Genomic DNA, 11,606 nt, shown 5'->3' with positions numbered 1-11,606 from the left:
CCTGAGGTTCTATAACGTACACCATCGTTGCACGAGCGTGGTGCAGTCTGCTACCACGATCCCATGGTCTGTCAGGCATGCTTCAGTTTATCACTCAAACACTTGTCACAGCACGAAGACCTGCAGTAAGCAACGCTGCAGTCAACACGCGCTTTGTTTCTTGACGTCGTGCCTGCTACACGGACTGTATCAAGTCAGACCAACGGACTTAACTGAACTATGATTCTCCTTTTGTAATAGAAAGCTGCTCCACGTGCTACGCGAAATTTTCAAGTTGCTTGTTGTTGCTCCCATACGAATCATCCCAGAGTAAGTCTACCGAAACTCTGGGAGCACCGGTCACCGCCCTTTACTTAATAACAGATCCACGCCCGGCTTCAGCTGACACGGAAGCGCGAACGACAACGAAATCAACGACTACCAAGCTCCCGGCCTACACAAAGTCAACACCACCTCGCGCACGATAAAAAGAAAACGGAAATCCCAGCGCTTACGAGCGATACGGGCTCAAAACTAAACAAAAAGCAAATACAGGAACATGGAGAAACAAGCGGCAGCGATAAGGGCAAATGACAGGGGTCGCCACTTCGCAACTCGTCCGAAGTGCCGAGCGACCAAGTTCCTCGAATTATCGCCCAGGGAGGAAGAGCGAAGCTTAACCTCTTTCTCACCTGCGGTCACAGCAGAAACAAACGTAGTAACTAAAGAAAGCGCGTACTCAAAAGAGGAAGCGCCGATAATGAAAAGCAGAAGAAGGAGGCAGCGCCGTGAGAGATAGCGGGGCGACGAAGAAGCGCAAAACAGACCAACGCGAGGCACCCGACGCGGAGATGTCGGGTGTTATGCTGCGGAGGAAAGCGAGGAACGAGCGGGTAGAGTTGACGCAGCAGAAGAAGCAGCAGCAACAGCCAGCAAAGGCCAGCAAGCAGCGCTTCACCCGAGATCGCTCATTTCCGAGGCGACCCACCCGCGGGCAAATCGATAATTAATCAATGCTTCTCCAGTCGGTGTGTCCTCTTCTCGCACGTACCCCTCCGACCCCCCCCCCTCCCCCCTAGTGCATCTCCCACCCACAGCCCTTCCTCGATCACCTCTTCCCTACCGCAGCGTTCCGCCGCACCGTATTCGTCTCTCTTCTTACCACCCCCCCAACCCCCCCCCCCTCGCCACTACCACCACCACCCCACTCTTCTGTCTGCATCGATCGCGACATAAGACCGCGCTGGCGCACGCACGTACGCACACACACATACACACACAGACATTTTCTTGGTGATGAAGGCGAGTTCCTGGACCTCGGGGCGGCAGTCATAACCGCCCGCATAGAACCCCCCCCCCCCCCCCCCCCCACCGCGCTACACAGCAAAGCAGCAAACGCGTCGTCCTCTATGAGCGATCATCGTTCGTCTCTTGTTCTTGATTCGCTGGTTGTTGAACTTTCGGTGAAGCGCACGTCCCGCCGCCGACGACGAGGCGGACCGAACTCCACAAACCACAGTTCTGCTGTACTTATATCCGTCTCCCTTCTCTCCCTGCTATACTCTTGCCAAACTGCCCCATTTATCGCTTTCTCAACTTGCTCTATTTTTTTTTTTATCTGCTTCTCTCTGTTCCACGGCGCGCATCTGCCCACGCTTCGCAAGAAGGCGTGGCTGCCTCTTATAGGCGCCGCCAGAAAGGAAAAGAAAGCACATCGGGGCGGCCGACCGCGCTCTTTCTTTGCCCCCGCTGTGTATACGCCAGCTACGCAACCACCCCTTTCACGGGGCCCACTCGATAACGAGCACACGTGACAGCTGACAGGCCAGTGTTATGAGCGCCAGCGGATCGCCGCCTTTCGCGCGTGTTGCGGTTAATGCGACAGTGCGACGCAAGCGCTGCAGTTTCGCCGCTCGAAAAGAGCCGGGATCGGATATAGGAGTTCCTGCGTAAGCGATAACAGGGTGGTTTCAGCGATGCGGTTCCCGGAAAAAGGGCCACTCGTATAATGGCCGCTCCCACTCGCTGCGCGCTTATCAGAGATTAACGCGAAGAAGTGTACTTGTTCTTGCGTAATTGCATTCCTTCTGGTCCACTTTTATTTGCTTATCTTTAAGAGGACAACCCAACAACCGTATTCCTGAGAATCCGCTTGTCAGCGACGTGCTATTTTAAACATGCCGTTCACGCGCAGAGCCTGACACCAAAATGACGAAAGCGTGACATCGTGCCTTAAAAAAGCCCTGCCGCCTCCTTGTCTCTTTTCTTTCTTTCTTATATATATATATATATATATATATATATATATATATATATATATTTTTTTTTTTTTCCTTCCTGAGTGACAGTGCAGTGCTAAACACAGCGTAATCGACAGCCGTGTCAACTGCCAACTGTAGAGGCACTCACACGCTGACCTTTCTGGCTCGCCTTACCAGGCACGTGCAAGGAAGTCACCGACACAGCCATATTTAATTTGCAAAAAGGATCGTTCATCACGATGCCACAATAATCACTAGTAGCTGATTGGCTGATTGATTGATTGGTTGATTAACTTACTTGAAATTGAAAATTTTAGCAATTATTACGTCATTAACGTCACCACAGCGACGCATGTTTCCACAATTGAGAGAGAGGAAAGAAAGAGAGAAGGCAGGGACGTTAACCAGAAACGCATATGGTTGACCACCGTACGCTAGAGGAAGGAAAAAGGGGAATAGAAAGAAGAGAGAGAGGAAAGCAGCTGAATGGGGTGTGCATCTGAGCACCACGCAGTCAAAGGCGCTTGCAAGCGCTTGTCGTTTTCAAAATTAAAAGGCAATGATTCCATTCATCTCAAGATAGGAAAAGGACGCACATAACAGATACGTCATCAGAACATCCTGCACGCATACTTTCTTGTTTGTTCGGTTTGGTTGCGTCAAGTTGTCAGTCGTTAAACACAATGCGGACCCAAAACACGGCGTATACGACAGGTTGTTGTTCTGTACTTCCTGTGTTCTACTCTGTTCTTCTCCGCTCGCGTTTTATATCGTGTTCATTAATGCAAAAAGCTATGGCCAAGTACGAAGATTGAAATTATTGTACAAATACAACCCATTAAAAATTTTAGAAGAATAAAAAGCTAGAAGAAGAAGCAAGTAACAACATAGAAGAACCTCGTTTCTCTCCTACGCTTTCCTTCTTTCGTAAGAACACTGGAATTATTTAATAGTCATCCATCTTCGTAACGCAAAGAAAATTACGAGAGCGGACAAATCGACTAAGTGTTTAGTTTTGGAGGAGAACCTCCTACCGGAGGACAAAGTTCCCCGCACAACCGCAATGAAGCATATCAGACGCCTTTTTATTTTTATTTTTTTTATGCTTGCGAAATAAGAAAGTAACACATGCTTCTCAGAGAGTTACTTGGCCAATTTAATAAATTACACTTTTGTCGATTAGGTGATCTAACAGGAATGTGCTAGAGACAACAGCTTGTAATAACGTTCCTCGGGAATAGTAGCCTTTCCAAAAGGGAATGTGTGCGGTTACAAGAAAGGCCGTGCGCAGTTGCGTTGTCGTCGACTAAACTCCTTAAATTTCGTTTCATACATAGCAACCAACGCTACGAAGGCTGTAGAGAGACTATCCTCACTGCTCTCATTCGCGACAAAAAAACAAAGTGCGTCACATACACACTTGTCATACATGAAAGTATGTGTCGTGCGATTAGATGTAACATTGTCTCACACTTATGTCGCAAAATACGACGCAACTATTGCGTGCAAGGTACCGCAGATATCTAACGTTATCTGATGTAACTTTACGTAAGCAAGTTGTAGTTTGTAATGGTGTTCAGTAGTTATTCCATAGAAAGCATCGCAAATCGAAAAGGAATCCACCGTGAAACGCGTGGAGTGAGATTTCTGTGACGGCGCTATTTTCGTTTACCTTCAGTAGCGTTACCTGCCAAGTGTGAGACGGAGTATGTACAGCACGTGCTAATAGGCGCGAGTTTGGGTTATTATAAAGGCCACTGGTGGACAGAACTGCACTCGCTGTAAATAAGGTGGTGTGATGAAGAATGCGTTCCTGCAGGACGTGAAGCACTCACCTCAAGACCGTGCGTACATAATTGCAAAGGCTTTCGTATTGTGGGTACACCGACAGGAAACAAGGCCATGAGAGAAACAAACACAAACATGGACAAATTCGTTCTTACCTCTGTGATGGCCTTGTCTACCGCCCTCTGTTCATTCGTTGGGATATCACGCGATGCGCAAATCTAGCTGTCTGTATACTCTTTCACCGGAGGCGTTCCTTCTTTTAACCCTCTTCACAAACACTCTTTTTTTAGTAACTGCATCTTTTCGAGTTCATTGTATCCCTCTTGCCACCGTACTATGTACAAGTAACTTCTTTATTCTGTTTCAAGGGAAAAAAATGCTGGACGATTTTAGCTTCACCCCATGACCTTTATTCCACTCGTCAGCGATAAATGTGACATTCTTGATATTTTTTTTTAAACAAAGAAAATCTATCATTAGCTTGCAATGAATAATAAAAAGAGATATCTCAGGCTGGGGACAAGAGTAATTTCAGCGATCATTTGTCACCATCCGTCCGTTATATTTACTTCAGAAAATGGAAGCAGAGTATACTCCGAATCGACATTGATCTTTCCATAAATGTTCAATGTCGGTTACCCTATACTTAAATAAAAAAGAAGAAAAAAACCGGTGCAACGTTGGCGTAAGCTGTTATTCTTGCACCGTGGAAGCCCTCTCAAGAAAGCATAACACCAACAGAATTTTGATTGCAGCAGCACCGGCTGTGGCAGCTGCTTGAGCTCATATTAAAGTGGCACACGGCATAACTTATGTGCCTTTGCAAGCGTGTTGCCTCACGAACGCTAACGCGAGCCACATTTACTTGCGCGAACGTTGAACTCTGCTGGGGATCAATCCCGTGATCGATTACTATCACAATGACGGCATACCCCCCCGCCATCTCCTTCTTAGCCATCTTTTCCTGCCGCCATACAGTGGAGATTGCCTTCTCGGAATGAAAGCTTTCTTTTTGTGAAATAGCGTCCCCACATTTTCTTTTTTTTTTCATATCGACTCGTCTCGTCTCGACGAGCGACGCCTTTGTGCATCAGAGCAGTCTACAGTTGCAGAGCACGAAGCGAAGCCATTAGCCGCGTCAGTCTCGGCGCCGGAGGCCGCGATTTGCCTGACACCGCACCACATCTCGCGATGTGCACTTATACTCAGTCCACGCGTGAACAGAACATCGACACGTGACAGAGACAGCGATGACGTCACGTGTAGTTGCGAAACATCTTCACAAACAGTTCTGAGCGCTAGAAATTTCGTCAAGCTTGTTTTCTCTTGCTTTTGGCGAAGAGCCGTGCGTACCGATTCTCTAACTTGCTTTGTTTACTACGTGTACGCACCCGTGCGTCAACACAACACGGACGGTTTGCGGATTGACATGTTTGACAAAAGCGTGACATGTGTGCGCAGGGCAACAACCTAAGGTTCTTATAGATGTTCGTTTTGTAATTGGTTCTTTCTTTTCTAGCATCTGACGCACGAACTCGTTGGAATAGTTTACACGGTCGCAACCTATACGACGGCTAAATTCGCAATTGGTCTGTGCCGACAAGCAATAAAACCATAGAAAGTGAGAGCTATCGGAAGTTGACTATAGACGTATTTTACTGCGAGGCATTTGAGACGGCCGAAATTGTTCGGCTGCTATGGCATTCTCTCGCTGAGCGCCAGGTCGCGGTCAGGATTCCCAATGAAGGCGTCGTGCAAAAAGAAAAGAAGAAAAAACACTCGCGTGCCGAAATTTTGGCGCAACCTAATGAACCTTGGTTACAGTCTCACACAACTGTGTCGTTCAGCATTGCCCTCTGCTGGTATAGCTGGGCCACTAGCTGGACTAATTCAAGGATCTCTATGATTAGAAGCGCACAGGTACAACCTGTAGTGCGCGCTTGGAACAGTGAAAGCTTGCCTTTCCGCCTTCTCTCTCTCTCTCTCTCTCTCTCTCCACAACAGTAGAGGCAACAATTTCGACGACCTAAGAGCCCACTGCTACATTATATAGCAACATTTCTGCGGCTTGGGTTGCGTTACTAAAGCCTATATACCTGTTGCTCACGGACGAGGCATGGCGTTACTGTAAATATCTTACCACTCGATCAGCTTCTGGCATCTGAACACTCACACACACACACACACACACACACACACACACACACACACACACACACACACACACACACACACACACACACACACACACACACACACACACACACACGCACGCACGCACGCACACACACACGCACACGCACGCACACGCACGCACACGCACACACACACGCACACACACACACACACACACGCGAGCGCGCACGCACGCACACACGCACACACCCTTCGGTCTTATTTTTGTTTCTTTATTTAACTGCTTCGGGACATCGAAAATCGCATGAAGTGCGGTCTAATGAAAATGCACGAGCTTACCGGCATTCTATCACATAAACATGATAACAATGCACATGAAAATACTTTTACCAATAGTTACGCCCTACTATATTCGCGAATCCCGTGCGCGCGCGCGTGCGCGATCCGTGTGGCAGCCAGTGTTTGTGTTTCGCCATTCTCGTCACACACCTACTCCTGCGAGGAACGAAATGTCAAACGAAGCAATCTTAAAACTAAACCTTCAACGAAGACGAGGGAAAGAGCGAGAACGACCAGGAAGCGAGACGCGTATTCCTCACCTGTCTTTCTCGAACCGCCGCCAATAGCTGGGATCACCGGAAGTGCGAATCAACAAAACACACACATATGCAGGCGCAGTGGGAAGTACCCCCGGAGGATCAGGAGAGCACGGGGCAGAGGTGAGTGTTTGACAGGGCCTTGGAGGAGGGCCAAGGGGTGCCAACCACGCGCTCAATGCAGCCTCCCACACACTCGCCGCGCCTTCTGGTTGCCGCGCGAGTGAAGCATGCGCCGGTGATAGTATGCTCGAAAAAGGGCCCGCGCAAGTACAGGTTGCGCCGAATGAATCAGCTGTTCTGGCTCGTAGCGCGAGTTCGTTGCAGCATCCAGTGTTTTTAACGATTACAGCTGCCATTCCTCCGCCTTCTGTGGGGCATGCACGTAACTGGATGTACGGAGAGAGAGAGAGAGAGAGAATTTGTTCGAATGAAGGCAGAAAGTTTGGCCTAAGCAGCGTGCTCGACGTAATGAGAACCAAGAAAACTGCGCCAAAAAAGGACAAGACCGTACGCTTCTAGACTGCTCGACGTAGCTTGCTATTTTGCCTTTGCCTTGAAGAGAAGGGCAACGAGAGAACGACCGAGGATTTGTTGCACACGTAGAGGGCCTCCTCGCTCGTCCGTGCGCATAGTGAGAAAACCCGTTCGCCCAGCGAGAAGGAATGTTTACAAATTGCATCACTTTGCCACTTTGAAGCGTTGCAGCTGAGACCCACATAAGTTTTGTTTCCATGACCCTTGTCGTGTTATTGTCCTCATTCTAAAAGAAATATACACAAAAGTACTAGACGTGGGAGTACCTGTGATAATCCGGAAATACTTGCGATTGAATAGAAACATATAAAATCAAGCCCACAATACGTTCGGAAGCGTGCGGCTGTCAGTCAAGCATTCAAATTTTATTCGCAAACGTCATTCATAGTCATTATGTAAAGTTCAAAATCTGCTAGTTATAAACATCTTTATAGACATCCAATGAGAAACGAACGGTCAACCCTGCCAACTGCGTAACGTGGAGTTATTTTGTATCAATACTTGTTATAAAGGGATAAACATGGAGATTTCCCAGCTGCTTCCGTGGCACCGTCGGTTTTGCACGAAGTTCCAGCTGTCGTTGTACAGCTTACAATATAAACAAACTCAGCGAGGATCGGATCTGAGCTTCACCGAATTCAGAGATAGGCTTTGTGACCAACTGTGCAATCACGGCGTCGTGTGCTGGCATATAAGCTAAGCGGATCTGACGCCACGTGAGGCAGACTTAGTGGTTCACGGTTCCGTAGAGACACCAGTGGAGAAAGTGAACTACTGCACGATGATGACCTTTACGCGCAAAAGATGCAGAATTCAAACATAACGAAAAAAGAACTCATTGAAAACCAGGTTACTAAGCATGCGTGTGAAGTAATCAAGTTAGGACGATGTGGCAATACGATGTAACGAATTGCCAAAGCACATTGGGTTGACAAAGCGGAAAACAGCCATCGCCTCCACAATTTATTCCAAAGGCACGCTGAATATTTTTGCTGTGTTGCAACTCAATGTTTCCAACGTCACTCTGTTATAAGCCATGCGTCTCCAAGCAGCTGATGGTACCCAAGTGCGCGGTAGCTACGAGGTCGTAAGACTCTTGTTGTTAAAATGTTGCCAAAAACACTCTGATTAATGGCGAAGACTCCGCTCAAAGTGCTAACATTTCATATCTATAAATGCGGGCCCGTATTCACAAGAAGATCCTACCCCAAATTTGTTCGCAAGAACAAATTTGAGCGAATCCTGATGCTGAACATATTATCAGCGAAGGCGCCCTGCCAATGGCAAAGAGCAATTTCCAAAGAAAAAGCTGTGTGTATTCGGCACCCTGTTCTCTGTGTGGGTTCGTTCACGTGGCATAGATGATATTATAATGCAACGCTATTAGGAACTATGTAATAGGCAGGCTTCGGCCTAATACGCCACATCCCATCGCCATTCAAGAATGGTTTGCCCCTTCAAGAGCAGACTCCAAAACATTGTTGAAGTGCACTCAACGTCAGCGTATTTTAGGGCCCTTCTACTGCCTACAAGGGACGACAGCTCTGATAAGGCTAAGACACTTAGCGTACACAAACCTTGAATCCCCGAAAGTCCCCATAAATTCTATGGGGGTCCGTACATTCGGCAATTAGCAGTTGCAAATCGTCTTCCGAACACTCAGCTTTATTTCCCTTAGATGGACACGAAGCAGAAATTAGGCACATTGAATAGGCCGCTCAGCTGCTGCCGCGTAATTTTATTAGTGCGAAATTAGGTTAGCGTTTCATCTTTCTCGAGAAACTTTTGACCGCCTTACCAACGGACGTGAAATCTGATTTAAAACAACGGGCATCAACATATATTTTTTTTCACAACGAAGTGCTCAAGCTGCACCGCTGGCCCTCATCTTTATTTGCATTCCGTTCTTTCCCTTCATTTTACGTACGATACTGCTTCATTAATGAATACGATTTGCTCCCGTTCAAAGAGCTTTCTTCTCTATGGAGAAAGCGCTTTCTCGTAACCGTATAAGGTTACAGAACACATCTTTCTTTAGGGGGGATATACCCGGTAAAATATAAAGATGGTCGCAGGCAGAGGATGAATTTGCGAGATTTCGACGTAGCTTCGAAAGAGTTTTTCTTGTGGACGTGTCACGAAAACATGACGAGAAGGGTCCCTGCAGAAACATCATGAGTGCCAGGAATGCCGCATTTGTACTCCGCCTCGCCAAGCCTGTGTAGTACAACCAAACCCACCAATAACGTCGTCCGCCACTCGGCAACGAGCTCCTGATAAAAGGTTCCTCCATTTTTGTTCGCTCTTAACACTCCTATTTGTCCAGTACCTTATGGCAATCTTTTCAGAGAGCATTAAAACAACACCACGACTGGCCTTTTTTAGGAGGCAAAGAACATGGGTTCATGAAATCACGCACTGTCCACCCAAAAAAGTTAGGCTCGCATTAATTACATTTAAAAGAACAACAGACCTGAGAAGCCTCTTATATACACGCTACATCTTCGACTATGCACGTGAATTGTCTATTATCTTGCCTCTTCCTGCTATATTTCTACCCTCATTCCTTTTACACCACGCAGGATAGCTAACCGGACCGTTTGTGTGGATAACGTCGCTAGTTCTATTCTCTCTCTCTCTCTCTCTTGTGTACAACAAAAGTTAAGCAGGTCAAGGGCAATGATCACGGATAGATCAACGGTGCAAAATTAGAAGTCTCCTTCTCCTACCTGTAATACATGCAGCCGGTTCTTGTTCCCGGTTGGATGCAAGGGCTTGTAATGTCCGCTGTGCTCCACGGAGTTCGTGAAACGGAGCAGAATGCGTCTTTTCCGGCGTAGCTGACGAAGTAAACCGGATTTGCGTAGCACCGCGATGTGCGTGACAACGAAAACTATAGTTGTCACGTGGAACGCTGAATTGCTACCACCTCGCAAGAATCAGCACGCAACGTTCACTTTCGCGCGTGATGATCACCCGCGATGTCACATCCGCTGTGATGACCGTGAAGGATGACAGAGTGGCCCTGTTTATAGTACACGTATCCGCGGGTGGTCCCAACTGGAAGGAAACGTCACATGGCAGTAGCTATTTTTGGTTCGGAAGCCTTTTCTGAGCTACACGAGTTGCTATTTCCGGGCTCGCGCCCTTTGAAAGCACTGTGACCCTTAACTTTTCTCATTAAATGACGCATCGGGAGGGTTCACATCACCCTGCAATGGAAACGTCACTGCAGTCGTCTGGCTGCAAACGAAAGGCCTGACGAGGATCCTTCCTTGATCGTTGTTGCCATGCGTTAAAAGAATGACTGTTTAGTGATGGGCCTGCAGAGATAACATATCATAATATCGTAATCACGATTGCAAATATCGACGAATCTTACTTCTTAGTCAGCGTTTAATCACTCTCTGCTTTCTGTTCGTGGGCTACGGTAGTGAATTTCCGCAGCTAAAGCTTCACAAACGTCCGCACATGTTCTTCGTCCACGCGAACTGAAGTCTTGCTCATCAGAAATGAACCTGCATAGCAAATGCTCTGCAAGCCGACGGCTTTCTGAGATGAAAATTCCTCTTCATCGGATCACTCTGCAGAAGCCAAGTGCGACCGCGAAGTCTGTATGTCCGTGCTCTCTTTTTTCGCAAGCTTCTTGTTTCGGTGACTCCTGTCAGGACCGCAGCACTACTGACTGATTTATTATTTTGTATAAACGGTGTTGTAATCGTACCGCTGGCACGAGTTGTTGGGGTCTCGGTTCTGACGCCCGTTATTGCCAATGGGTCGCAAGCCCCAAGGGTAGCGTTGGCCTGGCGGCCTGGGGCACTGGAAGCATCCGAAGGTCCCGGCAAAGCATGAGAAGACTGGTAACAAAACAACTTGTTTATTCTAACATAGCAAAGGAGCGGCCGGTCAGGTCGACCGAAGTGGAGAGACGGGAGAGCACGTAACTCAACAGTACACATCGGAGCCTCTTTTCTCTGGCGTCCGGGGGCAGCTGCTCTTATACTCCCGGCGTCGCGGTCCAAAAGGGAAGGAGGGAAGGTCACGGGATGAAGGTCACGGGACGGCGCAGCAGGGGCCCACGACGGCGCGAGCGGTTGAGCCGAGAGACCTCCAGGCCCCTCATTCGGGGAACTCCGCTCCCCGGCTGCCGCGCTTTGACAAGCGAGGGCACACACACACACACGCACACACGAAGACACGTGGCACTGAAACACGCCTGGGCACGCTTGGCGGGTAGGCGTTGCGGCGGCGTCGGACGGGCCAAAATGTCCGCCGCTTTGAACAAAGCCCCGGCGTCCCTTGCATCCGC

At 48.2% G+C, this 11,606-nt stretch overlaps 2 protein-coding genes across 2 annotated transcripts in view; one reads left to right on the top strand and one right to left on the bottom strand.

The window, feature by feature from the left end:
• The window catches only part of LOC140215930 (V-type proton ATPase subunit E-like), a 34,234-nt gene extending 27,263 nt beyond the window's left edge, over positions 1-6,971 (bottom strand). The window contains exon 1 of the mRNA XM_072286253.1: positions 6,764-6,971. The gene's annotated coding sequence lies outside the window, so the exon portion shown is untranslated. The remainder of the gene's footprint in view (positions 1-6,763) is intronic.
• Positions 1-11,606, top strand: part of LOC126541799 (uncharacterized) — a 484,065-nt gene that overhangs the window by 372,091 nt on the left and 100,368 nt on the right. The window lies entirely within an intron of this gene.

Source organism: Dermacentor andersoni, chromosome 2 (genome assembly GCF_023375885.2).
Source record: "Dermacentor andersoni chromosome 2, qqDerAnde1_hic_scaffold, whole genome shotgun sequence".
In the NCBI taxonomy this organism is placed as follows: domain Eukaryota; kingdom Metazoa; phylum Arthropoda; class Arachnida; order Ixodida; family Ixodidae; genus Dermacentor; species Dermacentor andersoni.
The sequence above is the reverse complement of the archived record's forward strand: the minus strand, read 5'-3'. Positions and strand labels throughout refer to the sequence as shown.